At 44.1% G+C, this 17,479-nt stretch overlaps 1 protein-coding gene across 10 annotated transcripts in view; it reads right to left on the bottom strand.

Annotated features, from left to right (window-relative positions):
- LOC128887785 (band 7 protein AGAP004871-like) overlaps positions 1–17,479 on the bottom strand; it is a 207,098-nt gene that overhangs the window by 49,150 nt on the left and 140,469 nt on the right. The window contains exon 1 of one of the 10 annotated variants that reach the window (XM_054144115.1): positions 7,619–11,047. The exons of the other annotated variants lie outside the window; for them this stretch is intronic. The gene's annotated coding sequence lies outside the window, so the exon portion shown is untranslated. Of the gene's footprint in view, positions 1–7,618; positions 11,048–17,479 lie in introns of those variants that run through there. 10 annotated transcript variants of the gene reach the window in all.

Raw genomic sequence — 17,479 nt, 5'->3', positions numbered from 1 at the left:
ATTAATCACCGTACCAAAAATCAGCCGTTTAAAAATGACCTAAGTAGAATCGTCACTTGGTCTTGGACTGTAACGTTCTCGGTAGCGACGTGATATCGAGACGTCTAGTTACCTTTGGTGGTTTCGACGATAAATTTCCGCGCTGGCAGGCCTTGGAAAAAACGCGTCGAACGGACACGAGGGAAAGAACGGGGCTGACGTGCCGCGATACATCCAAAAAATTCCCGCCCCGATAAGAAGCGAAAAAAGAGCGTCGGGGAAGTTGGGTGAAAACAACGACCGCCTTGAATTATCGCGAGCGCTCTCGTGGCAAAACCCTCGACCGTTGCGAAAACTTGGGCGATGTACAGCCACCGGGGCCGCGATTCGTTACGTTCCCCCCGGTCCATTTGTCTTGCCAAACTTATCCTTTGTTGCTGGCCGCTGGAACATGTCGGTACATCGCCTGGAATTTAATTAACAAGCTCCCTGCCACGTTGTCAATCACGAGCTGAACCGGTTTTCGAAACTCTTGGTTTCGGTTAATTAATATTAGTTCGTCAGGGTTAATATTAGTTGGTACTATACGTACTCGAGGAAGGAAGTTATTATTTCGTCGAATTATTGTTACATAACAGGATGATATATTTCAGACCAATCTAATATTCAATATGATCGTTGATTAATTTAATAAGTTCCACGTTTGGCATATCGAAACAAACTGGTCGCAGTAATTATAAATGACGTTTCGGTTATGAATGAACTCCATCGATGGGATCGACAGAACGTGTATCGCTATTAGGCGTTGTAAATAATTCAGTCCTATTATAGGCTATAAAACAAATATCGCGTATATTTGATACACTGTTGAGAATATACACGCAAGTTTTATTCATAAAATCAATACAAGAAATTTCCATACATTGTTCCTTTTCCACTCTAATGGTAATTCGATCCTGTGCAACCTTTTAATCGCATCTAAATTCCTGACAAGAGACCAACAAAAATTCCAGAAGTTCGCATCGAGTCCACAGTACACGATTGGCCGAAGAGTCGATCATAGTCACGAGAACAAGTTTCGAAGAGGTTAGTCTTGTGTAGGAGTCCTGACTCTGACGAGGCTATTTGGAACTCCGGCGACGCGTCGATGATCAAATTGGACGCCGCCAACAACGTAAAGCCCCCGGAACGTTGTCAATACCGAGTGCAGTCGCAACGAGCTCGCTTCTCTATTCGCCTCCACTCGTATGGCGATCGAGACGCTCTGCAACTGACCAGATTGTTCAATTCGTGGCAAGTTCGTTAACTAGCCTCGTTCCTCGTTCGCTTCGCTCCGTTTGCCTGGCTCTGTAGCGACATTCAACATCTATCCTTCATAATCAACGTCAATACACCGCGTCAAATACGACGCCAGCGTCCGGCATTCGACATGGAACATCAAATGGCAATCGAGTAACAAGGTTGACCCCCTTTTCGTTTTAATTATTTTTGTGTGTTTACTATGGAACTGACTATACATTTTTCTATATCAATTTCATCCATGTTTTTATCATAAGTGGTTATAATATTATATGATAGAATGGTGACAACATAATGCAAATGGATTGACTACTTGAAAATTACGAAAACCTTGCAAGGATACCTTTATACGTCGTACAAACTTCAGTGACCACTCTGTGCACTTTACCAGAAGAGCTTTTAACTTATTTATTTATTTGACTCCGTTCTTTCTTTATTTGAAAGCCTCTAATCCCTGGCTCGCCGCGTGTCGACTTCCAAGGAATCCCGGAGTAACGTTCCAAGAGGAAACTAAAGGCTTCCCTTAATTAGGAACAGAGACGTACGGGCTTCTAGAACGCCCAGCAATCTTCCAAGATGCCCAACTCCCCTTTACGTCAAACAACCCATTACTATCGACACGACGTATCCGATTTGCGGAGTGGTTTCTACGTTTAAACCGCAACCGCGAGAGGAGAATGCATTCAAGACGTGGCCCAACGCCCAGCAGGTTAAGTTCGTCGCAAATACGCGAGGCTTGTTATTGTAAAATCAAGAGCAACGCGACAGAGTTTCCACGAAAATAAGAAAGAGGATTCGTGAACTTTTCTCTGAAGTAGACGCATGGAGCTATTTAATGCGTAAGACTTTACGACAGTAGGAACGTTGAAGAAGCTACTCGCGAAAATCGTGATACAGTATCGTCTCGAAATGAGCAAAACTTGTTGTCTCCACCTTTTTGTTCGAAGTCGCCCGCCGAGCGAGAGATCCGAAAAGAAGGGAGAGATCCGTGAAAGGGAGAAACCGAACAGATTAATGGAAAGAGCAACAGAACATGCGTAATGTTTTCTCTTTCTCTGGGGTCTGTATTCTCTGAAACAATAACGTTAGTTGTATATATGTAGTTTTCCGCTACACCGAACCTCCTGTTTTTTTATCTACAGGTTTCCCCGTTGTTTCGCTCAAGAACAAAGTCAAGCCGAATAGCATACCTCCCTCGAAACAAGCAATTCGCCGGTCCCGACCGATTTGCTTATTTCGAGACAATACCGTATCCCAATGGAAGTTACCTTAGGTGAAAGTATAAATACCAAGATCGAAGTAACTTATCGATCACTTACCGCCGTTCTCGGCGGTTTTCGGGACGTGTAAGTTACGAAACAGTCTGGGACAGTGGCTGGAACGAAAGTTTTACGAACTCGTCTGAACACGGTAAACAAGATTCCCTGTTGATCTTGGTCGTTTTCCAAGGCGGGACTTTTATCGCGGAAACGGCACGGCAGTTCGAAATCGCGACTAAACTCCCTAGATCGTCGGGGGACTTGGTATTCCGGTTTGTCTTGGCGACTGATCTCGAGAAATCTCGCCGAGTGAAGAGGATATCGAGCCGATGTTTTAGCGCTGCGAAGCTCAGCCAGTTGGTTCGTTCTTGCTCGTTCTTGTTCGTTCGCAGCGGCACCGATAAATCCCACTTACAGTTAGAAGCCGAGTAACCGGGGCCACGGCTCGCCCAAGCCTTCCGTGTTGCCATGGAGGAGCAGAAAGCGATGCAAAACGGCGAACACTCCGTTGAAATCGGCTCCCCCGCGCCCGTCGATGCAAAGCAGAAGAAGCTAGAGACCGTGAGCACGGGAACGGGGTGCCGTTGCATCGCTAAGGAGATTGGAAGCTGGAATTTACGTGCGAAATAGCACTTGTCGTTCGACGTGTTTCCTTTCCACCTCGTTCCTCGCTCTTTTCTCTTCGTACCTTTCCCCTCCTCGACGTCATGTCATTCTTTCACAACCTTTTACCTTCACAGCTTTCATCGTTCGAATCCTCTCGGTCTAGCTCTACTGATTTCACGCGGTTCACCGCGATGCTTTCACTGATTTTCGAGGGAGCCAATTAGACGCTGTTATCGCGTAGATATTTCTTCTTGGGTGATCGATATCAACGATTCGACCTGTTTGGTTGAGAGTATATTGTACATTTGTAACGTTTACAAATGTGCAGTGAATCTATGTATTCGTGAATTCGATGTATATGTGTAAGGGAAATTACTATTTATTATTAGTAATTTCCATAATTTGCCAAGTAGTAGTTAATGATAGAAAGAGAGAGATAACGACTAATAGAAGGGGACAAACGATAGAGTTATATAATAGAAGACACGTGAAAATGAAGATAGTAAAAGGTAGTCTAAAAGTTTAAAAAAAAAAATAATTAAGAATAGATAGACAAGAGCTAAGAAGTGTATATAAATAAGTAAGAACTTTTCGCTTCCTTTTGCTACCATGCAAAGCTATCATGCTCTCAGCTACATAAAACTCGCACGGCAAATTGGAATTACGAAAATTACTAATGATAAATAGCAATTTTCCTTACATATTCGTTTATTTTGTTATCGATTAACTTTACGAATGCGTTCTATGTTCATCTGGAGCGGAAGTTAGACGCTTATATAATTCACATTATCTACAATACCAACTATTCACGTATTACATGAAATACATCGTACGGAATTCAATCTAATCTTCCGTAGCATACAACAAATATTTCTTGCATCGCGGACCACGACCTGGCGACGACCGTTTCGAAATTGTTGGAGTTAGGTTACAGCCAGACTTCGACTTCTTCCGATCCTCACTGTTCCAGTTCTAATTGCAGCTGAGAAACCAGAGACGAGAATTGGTAAACTTGCCACTGTGTTCCGCAGTGGTTCGGGTAGGGTGCGTCAGGCGAAATAAAACACCGGCGTAACTGTTGTGCACTTTAAAATTTAAATTGCGCGGATTTACGTCGGCCGTCGGTGAAATATGATAACCGACCTGCCATCCAGGAGAAAGTCACTTTAACCGTATTTTTTCTCCTTCCCTCCAGATATTGTTTCTCTCGGTTTTGTTTCTCACCCTCTCTACATTCGCAGACGTGGCTTTCGCGCCGGTGAGTGATTTGCAAAGTTATTGGGACACGTTTCCAACGGAATTCTCGGAGAAAGAACTTAAAGAACGAGTAGACTGTCACCGTTCACCGTCGGATTAAAAGAGTAAACAAAATCTGGAGAGGATAAAACTTCGTCTTTGTACGATTAGAAATTAACGTAGGACTTCTGGTAAGGTGCCGTTTATCCAAATTTATTTTCTTTAACCCTTAAATGCCCTAAGTTTTCAAATATCATACCTAAATCGAATCGTACACTTTCAATTGATTTGTTTTCAACATTTGTATGTATGTTACCGTTACATAATTCTTTCGAACAAAAGTTAGAAAAATAAACGCAACCTGTCAAAATTTAAATTTAATTTTGAAAAATCAGGCGTCTAAGGGTTAATATCCGATCTTTTGAAAATAATTTCTCAAGTTTCTTAGCGAAGAGCCTTGTCGCCCATAGCTAGCGTTATGCTTTCCAACCACGCCTAAATAGTAATATATGTATAAAAAAAAGCACGGGAAATTTTCCTATTTTCCCCTATGATCGTCTTTCCTCTGACTCTTGGTCTCATTTTCAGAGCCAATGAGGGCGCAAAGAGTGTCCTTCAGCCCCACACTATCGGTCCCAGACCTCTTCAACGAACGATACCGATTTTCGATTTCTCGTCTCGCGAGTAGAGCCTCCCTTGGCGAACGAGCGCCACGGTTAACCCTTCGTTTCGCGACTGTGCTCGTCTTAGGTTGGATTTTAAGGGACGTCTCGACGATAATCAAGCCTCGAGTAACTCCGTTTAACGCTCTAAGCCTCTACAAGCGTCGCGGTTTCGGCGTTGTCTCGGCTTGTAAACGTCTCCCGGGCGTCTTCGATCGCTTCGATGCAAGTTATGAATACCTTAAGATCCCTAACCGCCTGGATGCCGGAGAACAGGGCGCGATCGCGCCCTAACATTGGCGCTGCAGCGACCCAATTTCTCGAAATCGAATTAATTTCTTCTTTATTCCTCAACCATCCTTGTCATCGTTCTTCTCCCTTATCTTGCAAACAGTTATTCGTCATTAAGGTTCGCTCGTCGATGCGTCAACATCTCACGTTGCATGTAACAATCTGTGTTTTAGACTAAAGGAAATATTATATTTTAGGAAGACTCGAAAGACGTTGTTTAAAGGAAAATAAAGCTTTCATCCGACTGGAGCGTTTCGTCTTGGTACCGGAAGTTCTCGTAAGTAAGGCTCTTTCGGTAATCCTTGCCTCGGAGGCAATTTGTCCTCGCAGCAGAAAACTCCAACGTTTTCAGTTGGAATCAACTGGTTACCGAACCTTTCGAGAAACAAGTTCAGCACTCGGCCCTTGCAATAAGCCATCTACGAGTGAAAATCATTCAAGCCGATGTTAAGTACAAACACAGAATTATATTACCCTTAGCAACGGGATTACTAGAAGAGAGCCGCGTAATTCGTGTTGTAGGAATTCTTTGAAGACTGACAGACATTTTCTTGCAACTCGTTCATGTCTCACTATTTCTCGCCAATTCTACTTGCAGAAATTCTACATCGTAAATATTGTCTGAGGCACAATACAACTCGTTCATGTCTGACCATTTCTTGCCAAGTCTACTTACAGAAATCCTACTTCGTAAATATTGTGTGGGGTACAATACAACTCATTCCCTGTCTAGATGAACACATTCTTAAGACTAATCAAAATGAGTTACGAAAGATAATTCCATGCTACTACTGTTATAAATGTCGTCGCAAGTAGAAATTCCAAGCAATGGTCAGACAATTCTTTGTACCCGTGCCACGCAAACTTCCAGACTCGCGTTCTAACAACCAGAGGCTCGCATCGAAAAATGTTACCCCACGTTTTCGATAGGTCTTCGCACAAAGAATCGCCCTGCGTTAGTCGTGCTACCCTTTTCACATCGCTATGCCGAGGATCGAGGTTTTACTTACGACACAAAGCAGCACATAGTATCTCTACGTTATCATAGTGTTTACGTTAGCGACGATAGACGTAGAAGGATAGTAATTCGACGGTATAAAACCAGCGTGTACGTAGCCATACGTATTCCGTATACCAACGATGACCCATCAGCAAGACTTCGTACGAATAAAACGGTTCTCGCGTTATACGAGCGGAAAAGTTGTCTGGATCACGGGGATACAAGGGACCGTGAGCGCTTTCCTCGAACACGGGAATCGTTTCCATCGGTCGTTCGGTTTTATACCGGCCCCGTTTTACACTACGAGGAGGGCAGAAATCGTCGTCTTTATCTAGTTCGCGACGTTGCGTCTCCGGCGGCGCGCGCCAGCTGAATCGAACGCGGACGCGTTTCGAAACGCATCGCGAGCCAATGACGGGCGGGTTACGTTCGTTTTATAACCGCTGCGTATGGCGATGCGCGCCATAGCCGATAGTTCCGGTACGTTACACGCGAACGGAATCAACCCCGACGCGCGTATTCGTACGAAACTTCCCGACTGAACAGAATTCCGCCATCACGTAACTCTGTTTACGATTCCCCGATGGCGTTTAACGCGACCGGTATTCAGAGATTGTCATTTACCGAAAACCGATAACGATCTTTCTCTCGCCTATTCCGCGCGCTCGTGTCGTTTAGCTTTCCCTCCTCTACTCTTTACAACCTTCTCTAATCATTTCGATACAGGGCTCTCGTCGAGTAACAGTGCCGTTCGACCAACGATGCTCGAAGGAGCGGCGAGGTTGTTTCGTATGGACTCGTCTGAGGCGATGGAGGACTCTCGAGGGATGAACGATTACGGTTGTGGCGAGTTTCGAACGGGAATGGAGATTTTTAGTATCGCGTGGTGAATTTTACGAGAGGGTGTGACGTGGCGAGAGGAAGAAATTGCCGTTGGTTCGGAGGAATTGAGGTTGAACTCTGGGTGTTAGGGGAGGAACGATCTGTGTTGTCGTTTGTTTATTTATTTATGGGTTTGGTGAACTGTAAAAGGGAATAAGAAAGGGAGGTCAACTGGAAGGCTGTCTAGGGATAATAAAAAAGAATAGCTACAATTTTATTTCAGGTTTTTTGTTAAATAACAAAGGCGTATCCCAAAGTGACCGAATGTTATCTAACATATTTTGATTGTCGAGTTTGTGTAGCCTCTCCCCTCGTGCCTGTCACTACCCCCCGAACTCGGGAGGAATTCGTGGACCGACACGCAAGTCCGAAACATCCTTTCAATGCAAGGATGCATTTCCCACCTCTGGATGGGGTGATGGTCGAAAGGGTGGAGGGGAGCTAGACAAAGTAGCTTCTCGGGACCTTCCTTCCCATTATCTGTGCTTGGCCGTCCGCTCACCCAGCATGCATACAAAGCAGTATTTATAGCCAGCGTAGCGGCTCACGGCCTCGGAGGGCCGAGTTGAACAAATATTCATCCCCCGAAGTCGAAACACGATCGCCCCGCTTGCCAGTTTCTCACCCATCCTCTCAGTTTCGAGGCCTCGAGGATATCGTCGAGGCTCTTTTGCTCGTGGAGCACGGATCGCCGCCTTCCTGTCTCGCTTGGTTCCCTGGTTCCAGTTCGTGTGCTGTTATGGTTTGCATACTGATTCCGTCATCGTAATCATCTTAAGTCATGGTTTTACATAAATATTGGCCAAGTAAGATGGTAGCTCAACGATAACGTACAGAAATTGCACTGTGCAGGCTAGAGTTCAATTCTTCTGTAGAAAGAGCATTCTTTTTTTCGATTTATCTAATTTCGTTTCGAAGAAGCTTCATTGAATACTTAAAACCAGAGCTGTAAATTCTTAATTACCATTACGTAATGATTACTTTGACCAATCAATTAAATAATTGCCATCACAATTACTCTGTCACATGTATAACGGTATTCGGAACTACTTAACTACTATCAGTAATTCGAGTTACTGGTAGATACCAGAAAAAAAGGTCTCGAGTGCAAAGGGTTAAATTGACAAAATATAATACGCCGCAGCGAACACGCCAGAAGACGTTAGATTCCCCTCTTATTCTCCGTTGGAATGGAACTTCCCAAGAAAATAATTACCGACGTAACAACGACCAAGTGGAATAACTCTCCGCCAGCAGGAATTTATTCCAAAACCTCTGCAAGTTTGGGAGCGCGAACGAATTAATCCTACGGATAGTAAATCGTCGGGGAAAGTTCGAATTTCCACGAGTCCCTGTTGTTTTTCGCGGAAAGTTCGCAAGTCCGAAATCCTAAATGCACACAGAGCTTACGCACGGATGATCCCGACGATCGGTTTCTAAACGATACAGGATTTATTCCAGCGATATTTGAGAGACCGAGCGCTGGCGGACGCACATAGAAATAAGCGAGTTACGAGTTTGACAACCGAACGTATTAAACTCGGACGGCTTAGAGTTTCGACAGTTACGATATTACGGAATCGTACCTCCAACGGAATTAACTTGCGCAAATGTTCGACTGGCACTGACTGCGAGGTGGAAAGTAGATTTCGATAACATCGAGCTTAAACGCGAAGAGGGATAAGTTGTTGAAACACCGTTTAACCGTTTGCGCATCGTGTAATTATTAGCAGAACTTGGGTGAGTTTTATTCAAAAAATATTTTGAGAGGATGAAATAGGACGATGGTACGTTACTGGCGAGATGTAATGGAAAGCAGGCATTCCACACCATCGACAGACCTGAGGGATACAAGTTAAGTACTTGACCAGAATCGACAGAGTCAGAATTCATCATTCCAGATATATAGGTTTTTAAAATATTGTGTTACGATTAATATAGCCAAGGTTCACTCTAATCCATTTCTGGTAGGAGAAGCAGATTTGACATGCAGAAGATTCTTCTAAAAAGCACTTAAAAAAAAAAACAGCCTCAACCCTGAGAAACTTGATTTTCCAAATTAAATTTAAATAAGTATCAATGTATTTATTATTTGAACAATCGAAAGCATTATCCAATGGTAACATACATACAGCCAAATATTAAAAACAAACCAATCGCAAGTGTAAAATTCGATTTAAAAGTCCGTTATCAAATGTGGACCATGGAACTTAAATAAAATATTAAATTCTAAATAACCGCGAGCAATTTATTCACAGCAAAGATGAGATACCAAAAGCCAGTAAAAATGAAACGAAATTGGCTCGAGAATACATTAAGAACATAATTACAGCGTGAAGGTTGATTCTCTCCTCTGGCGTGAGCATCGAGCACCTTCCATATTCGTTGCGCAATATATTCTCCCAAAAACAGCGCGTTTCCTCTGCACGTCCTCGTTATAACAAACCTTTGGAACGTCCAAACAGTGGCACGCATCGCTGGCTGCGAGTGCTGAGCGAACATTTTTTAATAAAATCGCAGCGAGAAATCACGGAACCGTCCATAGCGAAGCTCACGTGGCGCGAATAGCGAACACGCGGCACGCGACGTCCGCTCGAACGAAAAGAATCTTCGAAACGACCCCGCACGCTGTCGGCGAATTCCATCGCTGGAATTTGAATTTGATACTGCAAAATGCTCAACGGGCCAACAGGTAGAACGACTTCCCGGGTCCTCGAGTGCTGCATTGCCAAGATTCTTCCGCGCCAGCCGTGACGAGATTGTTCCATGCCTTCCATTCGAAGAATCATAGAGGATCTCGCAGAGTCGGACTTTCCTCGACCCTTCCCACCACCCCGTCTTTCCCTTTATCTATCCACTCGTTCGTTTGTACGAATCGTTTCCGGCGACCCCCTTTTTCCAAACCGATTTACCGCCTCGCTAGTGTGCGTTATTTCAGCAATCTGGTTGCGCTCAACCAGATAACTTTACATTTAAACGAAAAGTAGATCCGAAAGTCTCGCTGCTGGATTGGTTGGTGTAACGAATTACTGATTGACTACGGCGTGTTTCGACTGCGCGGAGTGTAGCATTCGAGCATTGCATCGGATGTATTTTGGTTGAGTGGACGTTGTTCTAAAAATAAAAGTTCTTTTAACGAAAATTTCCGGAACCGTTTGTTTGTTTCGAGCGCTGGAATAAATAGTGTCTAAAGACATTGAAACATAAATGTATATAAAGTAGAACGCGTTTATGAAAAATAAAATATTAACGTCGTTGGGTTGTTAATAATAAATTCGAGTAATTGCAAGCGAATTTCGCGATAATTTCTTTAGAATGTGTATATACACCAAAGCTTCCATTTATTACAGGAATTAAAGTTACAAATTTGGCCAGGTCACATTTTGTTATAGAGTAGAGCAAGGCCAGATTTGTAAAATGGCGCGGTGCACCGGGCCGCTGTAACGTTGGAATAACTGCAAGATTTGCATTACGTTTGACCGACGCACCGAGCCAATCAACGTGCAAATATGGATAAGCCGCTCGAGTTTTTCCAAAGTACGACCCCCGTCGTGGGCTCGTATAATTTTTAATGCAAATTATTCCCAGGTCCTCGCGATACCCGGCTTGCTTGCGATTTCCGTCTTTACCTTCTTTCAAAAATCATTTCCCGTTCGACCGTCGAGATAACGAGAACTTCTTCGGGGTAAATAAATAGAGGGCAGATCTTGCGACGATTTGCGACGAATCTTGTTAGCTCGACGGGTCATTCAACAAAATTTATTTCAACTGTAGAGTCAAGGATATTGTATTAAAAGTTAGGCTAGGTGACGTTATCTAGATGTATATAATAATAATAAATCCTCAAACATTTTTTAATCCGAAATGGAATGAAATGAGATTTACTATCATTTATTTTCATTTCTACGAGATTGTTGGTCCATGCTGTACGTAATAAAATAACCGAGGAACTAGTATTATTATTATTGTAATTAATAGTGAAATATGTAATTCTGTATTAACGATTGAAGGTACCCCTCGATTTTCTTCTGACAATTTCGTATTCGCTTTTTCCTCAACACTGATAGGACGTTAATTAAGGAGAACCTTCGCGTGATACGGCCGCTCGATCCTCTCGATACTCGATAGCAGAGAAGGAAATTTCATTTCCCTCGTTTACAGCATCCAACGCCGATCCGGCGTCTCGGCTGCGTCAACCTTTGAGACAATCTGCGAGCCGTGCCTCGGGGAAGATAACTAAACGGACTCGTTACAAAACGGAACATCCAATTGTTAAATATCCGTGGCTGGGATTACTTTGGACTTTGTACTTAAATTGTACTCACTGCCGCATCGAATGGAGACTCTTATCACTTGTCCACAGTAATTCTACTTGATCTTTTAATTTATCAAAGACTTCATCAAGACTGAGTGTTTATAACCTCTAGTTTATATTTTAACTGGATAACAGTTTCTCAAGTATTATTTCGTTTAACATAGCAGTTGCGACATCGAGCGCGCGTCAACTTCGAATTGACAACCGAACTGACCAATACAGGTTGCCGCATATCGTATTACAACGACACCTAGGAGACGGCAACCGAACCGACAAACAAATTAGTATAACCTGCTACATAACAGGGGCTCCTCGCGCCTATGAGATGGCAACCGAACCGACAAACCGGCCAGTGAAGGTTGCCGCATAACAGGGGCTCCTTTACGCCTACGAGAGGACAACCGAACCGACAAACAAATTAGTATAACCTGCTACATAACAGGGGCTCCTCGCGCCTATGAGATGGCAACCGAACCGACAAACCAGCCAGTGAAGGTTACCGCATAACAGGGGCTCCTTTACGCCTACGAGAGGACAACCGAACCGACACACACGCTAGTATCGGTTAGCATACAACAGGGGCACCTCTGCGCCAACGATGTAGCAACCGAGATTATAAACTAGCTAGCATCGGTTGGCATCTAACAAGGGCATACTCCGTGCCTACTTGGTGACAACTAAATTTTGGTGTACTTTCAGGCCGCGTCAGTTTTCAAAGTTACGAGACAATCTAAACTGTTATCATTTTTTACCAGACCACCTTAATCAAACCAGTTCAATATACATTTACATCTATGTACATTCTGTTATTATATTTTAAAACACACATGTAAAACAATCCCTTTCGACAAGATTCTTTCGATCTCTTGGTTCTCCCTTGTCCCTCGTTCCATCGTGTTAACCAGTACGCGAAAGAGTAGCGGATTTATTTCAAATTAAAATCAATATCCATCACAGGCCACTCCTAACCATGGCAGTCGGGTTTATTGAAACTGCGTGGCTTTCGTGCAATTTCGCAGAGCTTTGCTTTAATCCCGCAGGACATGTCTTTGCCCCTCTTGCTCTCGCGCCTGGAGCCATCTCTCGCTTCCTCCCAATCGCTGGGTCTCCTTCTTCCGTTGACGTTGCGACGCTCGTCGATCTCTGGCATGCTCGACTCCCCCTGCCCCTTGATCCTGTCGTAGGCTCATTTCCATTCCATCAACGCGCGCTCATGGTTGCATTTTTGAAAATCCTCGGACGAATGAAACTTTCCTTGCGCAATGGAAGTTAAATTTGTTTGGTATAGCAAATGGAAGAAAATCCTTTTAATTTGTATTCACATTAATTTTACTACGAATTTCTACATAATACGACGCACAGTAAGATATTATAGCTTTCCATATTTATTGCAAAAGCTCCCAAAAATGAAATGCTTTCAACTCCGGCGCCTGGAGTGACTTCCACTTACAATAATAATATATCACGATTACTCACCATCGGAAACCCTGGCTTTCTTTTCTAGAAATTAGGAATCTTCCTCTCAAAAGGGTCAAGAACTTATCCAGACAACTAGCGACCGTGCGCCGGCGATTCCTGTCACGTTTTTGAATCGCACGGCTCTTGCCAGGCGTGGACAGAACCCTCCACGGAATTCCATAAGGCACATACTGCTGGAAGGTAGAATTTCATTATCGACCAAGGTGCCAGCTAAACCGATCGGAAAGAAGGTCGAGGCGCACGAGGGAACGGGCTCGTATTCAGCCAGGGAACAGGGAGAAGTGGATGAAGGGCGGGGTTAAGTGGGTTATAGGGGTGCGAGTGAATAATTCTGCTTTACGATCACGAGGAAAGATTGGCCCCGATCGTTCCCGAGCTCCCTCTGTCTGTAAACGGGACTGCGATTCCTGAGAGACGCGGACCGTCCCGTGGGAACACGGAGAGCACGCCCCAGGAATTATAAAACGCGGAATGAACATACCCATTCCGTGACCCTGCGGCGCGGGTAAAGAACCGCGAAACGAGTGCGTTTATCAACTTTCAACGAGGAGCTGAGCAGGACTGTGAATAAATAATTTGGTTTCTTCGTAACGCGGTAACGCGAAACCATTTTTCATTCGGTGGTCTGAGGCGAGTTTCTCCCAGTGTAAATCGTATTTGTTAGGTAATTGTTAGGTAGGAAAAGGTATACCAGCAACAGCTCATATTTTTAAAACGGTTTGGTTAAAAACGATAACAGCGTTTAGTTTGCTAGATATGATCGCTTGAATTTCGTGATTTTTCGTGACATTAGACACGAGGCTTATGGTTATAAACGACGGAAAAAAGAAATTATGCATGATAATCTTTGACTGCAAAACAAATTGTACAATACAGACCGAAACCAAAAATGAACGATAAGTAAATCAATTATTGTGTAATTTTTACTCCTCCTCGCTAAAATAGAGATACACTTTAATATACAGGGTGCGGCAGAAAATTTGACCTCTAAGTTGTATTCGTCCTAGCACGAAAGCATTTCAAGTTTAGAATTTTGTCACATTTCCTGTACAAAAAGTGATTGTTCTAGTATTTAAAAAATACTCTATCATTGCTCTATCACCTAGCATCTAGATTAGTAGTATTCAAAGACTAGATTGCAAAGAACACCATGAATTCATCGTGGCACGATCGGTATGTTACATATTTCGTTTCGCCTAAGCGGAACAGGCTCTGAATCGATGAAAGCATGGTCGGATCGGCTCGAATTGCCTTTGCCGCATCACAATAGACGTAAAACAATTCTGTCTCGTTTGATACGGCTAGAGGGAACGATTCTAGGGCAATTCCTGTCGCTTAAAACTCAATGGAGAGGCACGCGCGGTTACGTTCCTAAGGCACGAAGGATCGCGAGGCTCTCGTGGCACGCTGCGGCCGGAAATTCCAAATCCGTTAAGGCTCGAGCGTGTTTTTTCCTAGTAGCGGGACGCGTTTGCAGTCGTGAGATGCCGCTCCTCGCTGAAAAACTTCGGCCGGAAAGTTGCTGCAAACTCGTTACGATTTCCTTTCTTCAAATAGGCCCCTTTGACACGTTCATTTCTCGCTCGCTTTGAATTTCTTTTTAAGCAGTTCCGCTTCTCCACCAAGCTGTGTCTTTCTCTCTCTTTTCCGCATCGAGGCCTGCTCTCCAGCTTCTTCTTCTTTTTTTTTTTTTCATGCTCGAGTGGGGAACTTTGCGACTGTTTGCCTTTCTAATGCGCAGCGACCGCCACAATTTCATCCTGTTCTCGCCTCGTCTCGGCGTCCCGCAAATTGTTTAACAAGTTCCCGCGGTTTCTCGCGTCTTACCTGCCGCGACGTTGTATTTGGCCACCTTCCAGACACCCGTCAAGACGACCAAGGGGAAAGAACATCGCGTGGAAGGGAGCACGGGGTTCTTAGCCACGCGGCGATGCGAAACTTCTCATTTTTAATTCGTTTCATTTTCTCAGGCTGCGCGTTTTGCGTACCTGGTACTTCGTTACGTACTTCGTAAAACGGTGTAATAGCATCGATATTCCTTTTTTGCGCTTCGTCATGGACGCGTCCATAAATTATTCTCGCAAAACGGAAAAGGACTCCAAGACTGTTGGGAATTTTCGACCACGTCTCGTCGATTCCTTTCCCCGGCGCATCGATACCGGAAGTCTGCGCGCGGAAACTCGTGTACCGGTCGATGAAGTTTCCTTTGGGGAAACAAAAAGCCATCGGAGCGCGACGCTGGATTCTTGGCAATCGTGGCTCGAGTAAACAGCGATCGCGAAGCTCATCCGCGGACCTCGTGGAACCATCTTCTTTGTGAAATATTAAATTTCATTTCGTGTAACTCGAGCCGCCCGAGAATGCCAAAGGCGTATCCTCGGGCGTTTTTACGCGTTCCCTTCCTTCCTTTGCCACGCGAAACTCCCCCGACATACCGGATCTACCTTCGATTCGTTTGCAAACGAATTAGTAATTCGCGAGTTTCCCCGTTCCCGGCACGAATTCATCTGATCTCTTACTCGCAAAGTTTCCCTCGGAGTAACGTTGATTCGATCGTTTAAAAGGAATGCTTCTCGAACGAAGTGGCACAATTTTAATTGCTGCTTCCTGACGCGGGAAATTAAACGAAGGATACATCGCGCATACCGTTCGCTCCTGCCTCGTAAATATCCAAGTAGCAAACGTTGAAAAATCACCGCGGAATTTATTCCGTTTACGTTTGCCATTTTTCCTGCCCCGGGGAAAATGTCCGATGCCGAAGACCATCGAAGAGCAGGATTCGATACGGTATAGCAATTATTCTCTTCACGGCAAAATTCCGTACCGCGGCACGCATTTTCCATGGGAATATGTTTACGAGACCGTAGCGAACGTGCAACCTCATTTATTTATCCTATGCGCGCCGCAATTTTTCCTTCGTTTGTTTGGTGTTGTTTCCTTGGAGTTCAACCAATCAATTTATGTAAACAATTTCATTGTTTAGTTCGTTATGATATATTTTAACAAGGGTTTTCCATAGACATATGAAAATATAGACCGAGCTGACTGTACGAGAGGACTTGGACTATTTTCGTAAACGTTCGGGTATGTTCGGCTTTTCCGTAGTTGGATATTACAAACAGTGATTTTCAATCTGTTTTGTTTTCTAAAAATTGAAATTAATATTAACCATTCTGTAACACTATTATGGTTATTTCATATATATTCTCGTATGTGCATAATAATAACAAGAATATATTGAATAACCAAAATAATGTTACAGAATGATTAATATTAGATTCAATTTTTAGAAAAAACAGATTTCGGATCACTGATTATCAGTTACCTCTCGTATAAAGGCTCGGTCTATATTTTCGTATGTCTATAGGGTTTTCATTCAGCTTCCTTCCAGTTTTCACATCATTTACCCAAAAGTTCTCGCATCGTTTCTTTAGCATTTCTCTCTCCATTATCCGTCCACTTTCCACATCGTTTCTTCAACACTTCACTCTCGTTTACCTTTAAGTTCTCTTGCATTTCCTTTCAATTTCGCCCTATCTACTTTCCGTGTCTCTTAAAAGTTCCCTCCGAAAAGGCTGCGGCAACGTTGCGAATCATTTTATTACATTTTCGCGACTTTGTTGAATTTGCGAACATCTCGGCCAACCAGAATTCACCAACTATTTGTAATTTTCCGCTCGGTGTGCCCCGGAAACCTCCGACGCTTTCCGCCTCGCGTTCCCCGCGTTCGTCGACGCGGAAAACACCGACGCGTCCAAGATAAATCGTGGCCGGCCGCGGCGAAGAAAAGGAAACGCACTCCTTTTCCTGTTTATCGATCACGGAATCGCGGGAATTCGCGATCCCGATGAAGGTGAACGTTCGGAGAGGATACCAACAAGGAAGGATGTCGTTTCGTAGAGAAATGCAAAGCTGTGGCCGGTGAATTATATTTTAAGCTTGAGAATTGGTACCGTAGGTTATCCACCACCAGACAAAGCCCGCGGCGATGGCGGATTCGATACTGTCCGCGGTGGCTGCCAGTTTTTCCAGCAGGAGACGGCCGGATATTAAAGTTTCAGATGGTTGGATAGAGTAGGAGACAGTAGCACGAATTTATGATCGACGCAGCGTAATTGCACGAAAATAGAAGCTGGAACAGAGGTCGAAGACGTCTGGTTTCCTCTCGAAGTCGACGTCTTCTCGACGCTGTCGCGGTTCGGACGGTCCCAGTGTACCGACTGCTCGTTAATTATTCAACGACACCGCTGAATCGCGAAGCGTCGGTATAATGGGAACGGAAGAACGATAACCGTCTGCTCGATTCTGCTCTGAAATCGACCGAACTGCTCCGATTGAACCAACGACCTGTCCAGGACTGCCTTCGGTCCTTATGTCGACCAACTGCCGGGCAAAGACCGATTTCTTTGCTGACCTCTCTCTTCCTTTAGTCATGTTTACTCTAGTATACACTCGTTCTATAACGAGCCAC

The sequence above is a fragment of the Hylaeus anthracinus genome, unplaced genomic scaffold (genome assembly GCF_026225885.1).
Source record: "Hylaeus anthracinus isolate JK02 unplaced genomic scaffold, UHH_iyHylAnth1.0_haploid 11989, whole genome shotgun sequence".
NCBI classification, from domain to species: Eukaryota; Metazoa; Arthropoda; class Insecta; order Hymenoptera; family Colletidae; genus Hylaeus; species Hylaeus anthracinus.
This window is presented reverse-complemented; position numbering and strand designations above follow the sequence as displayed.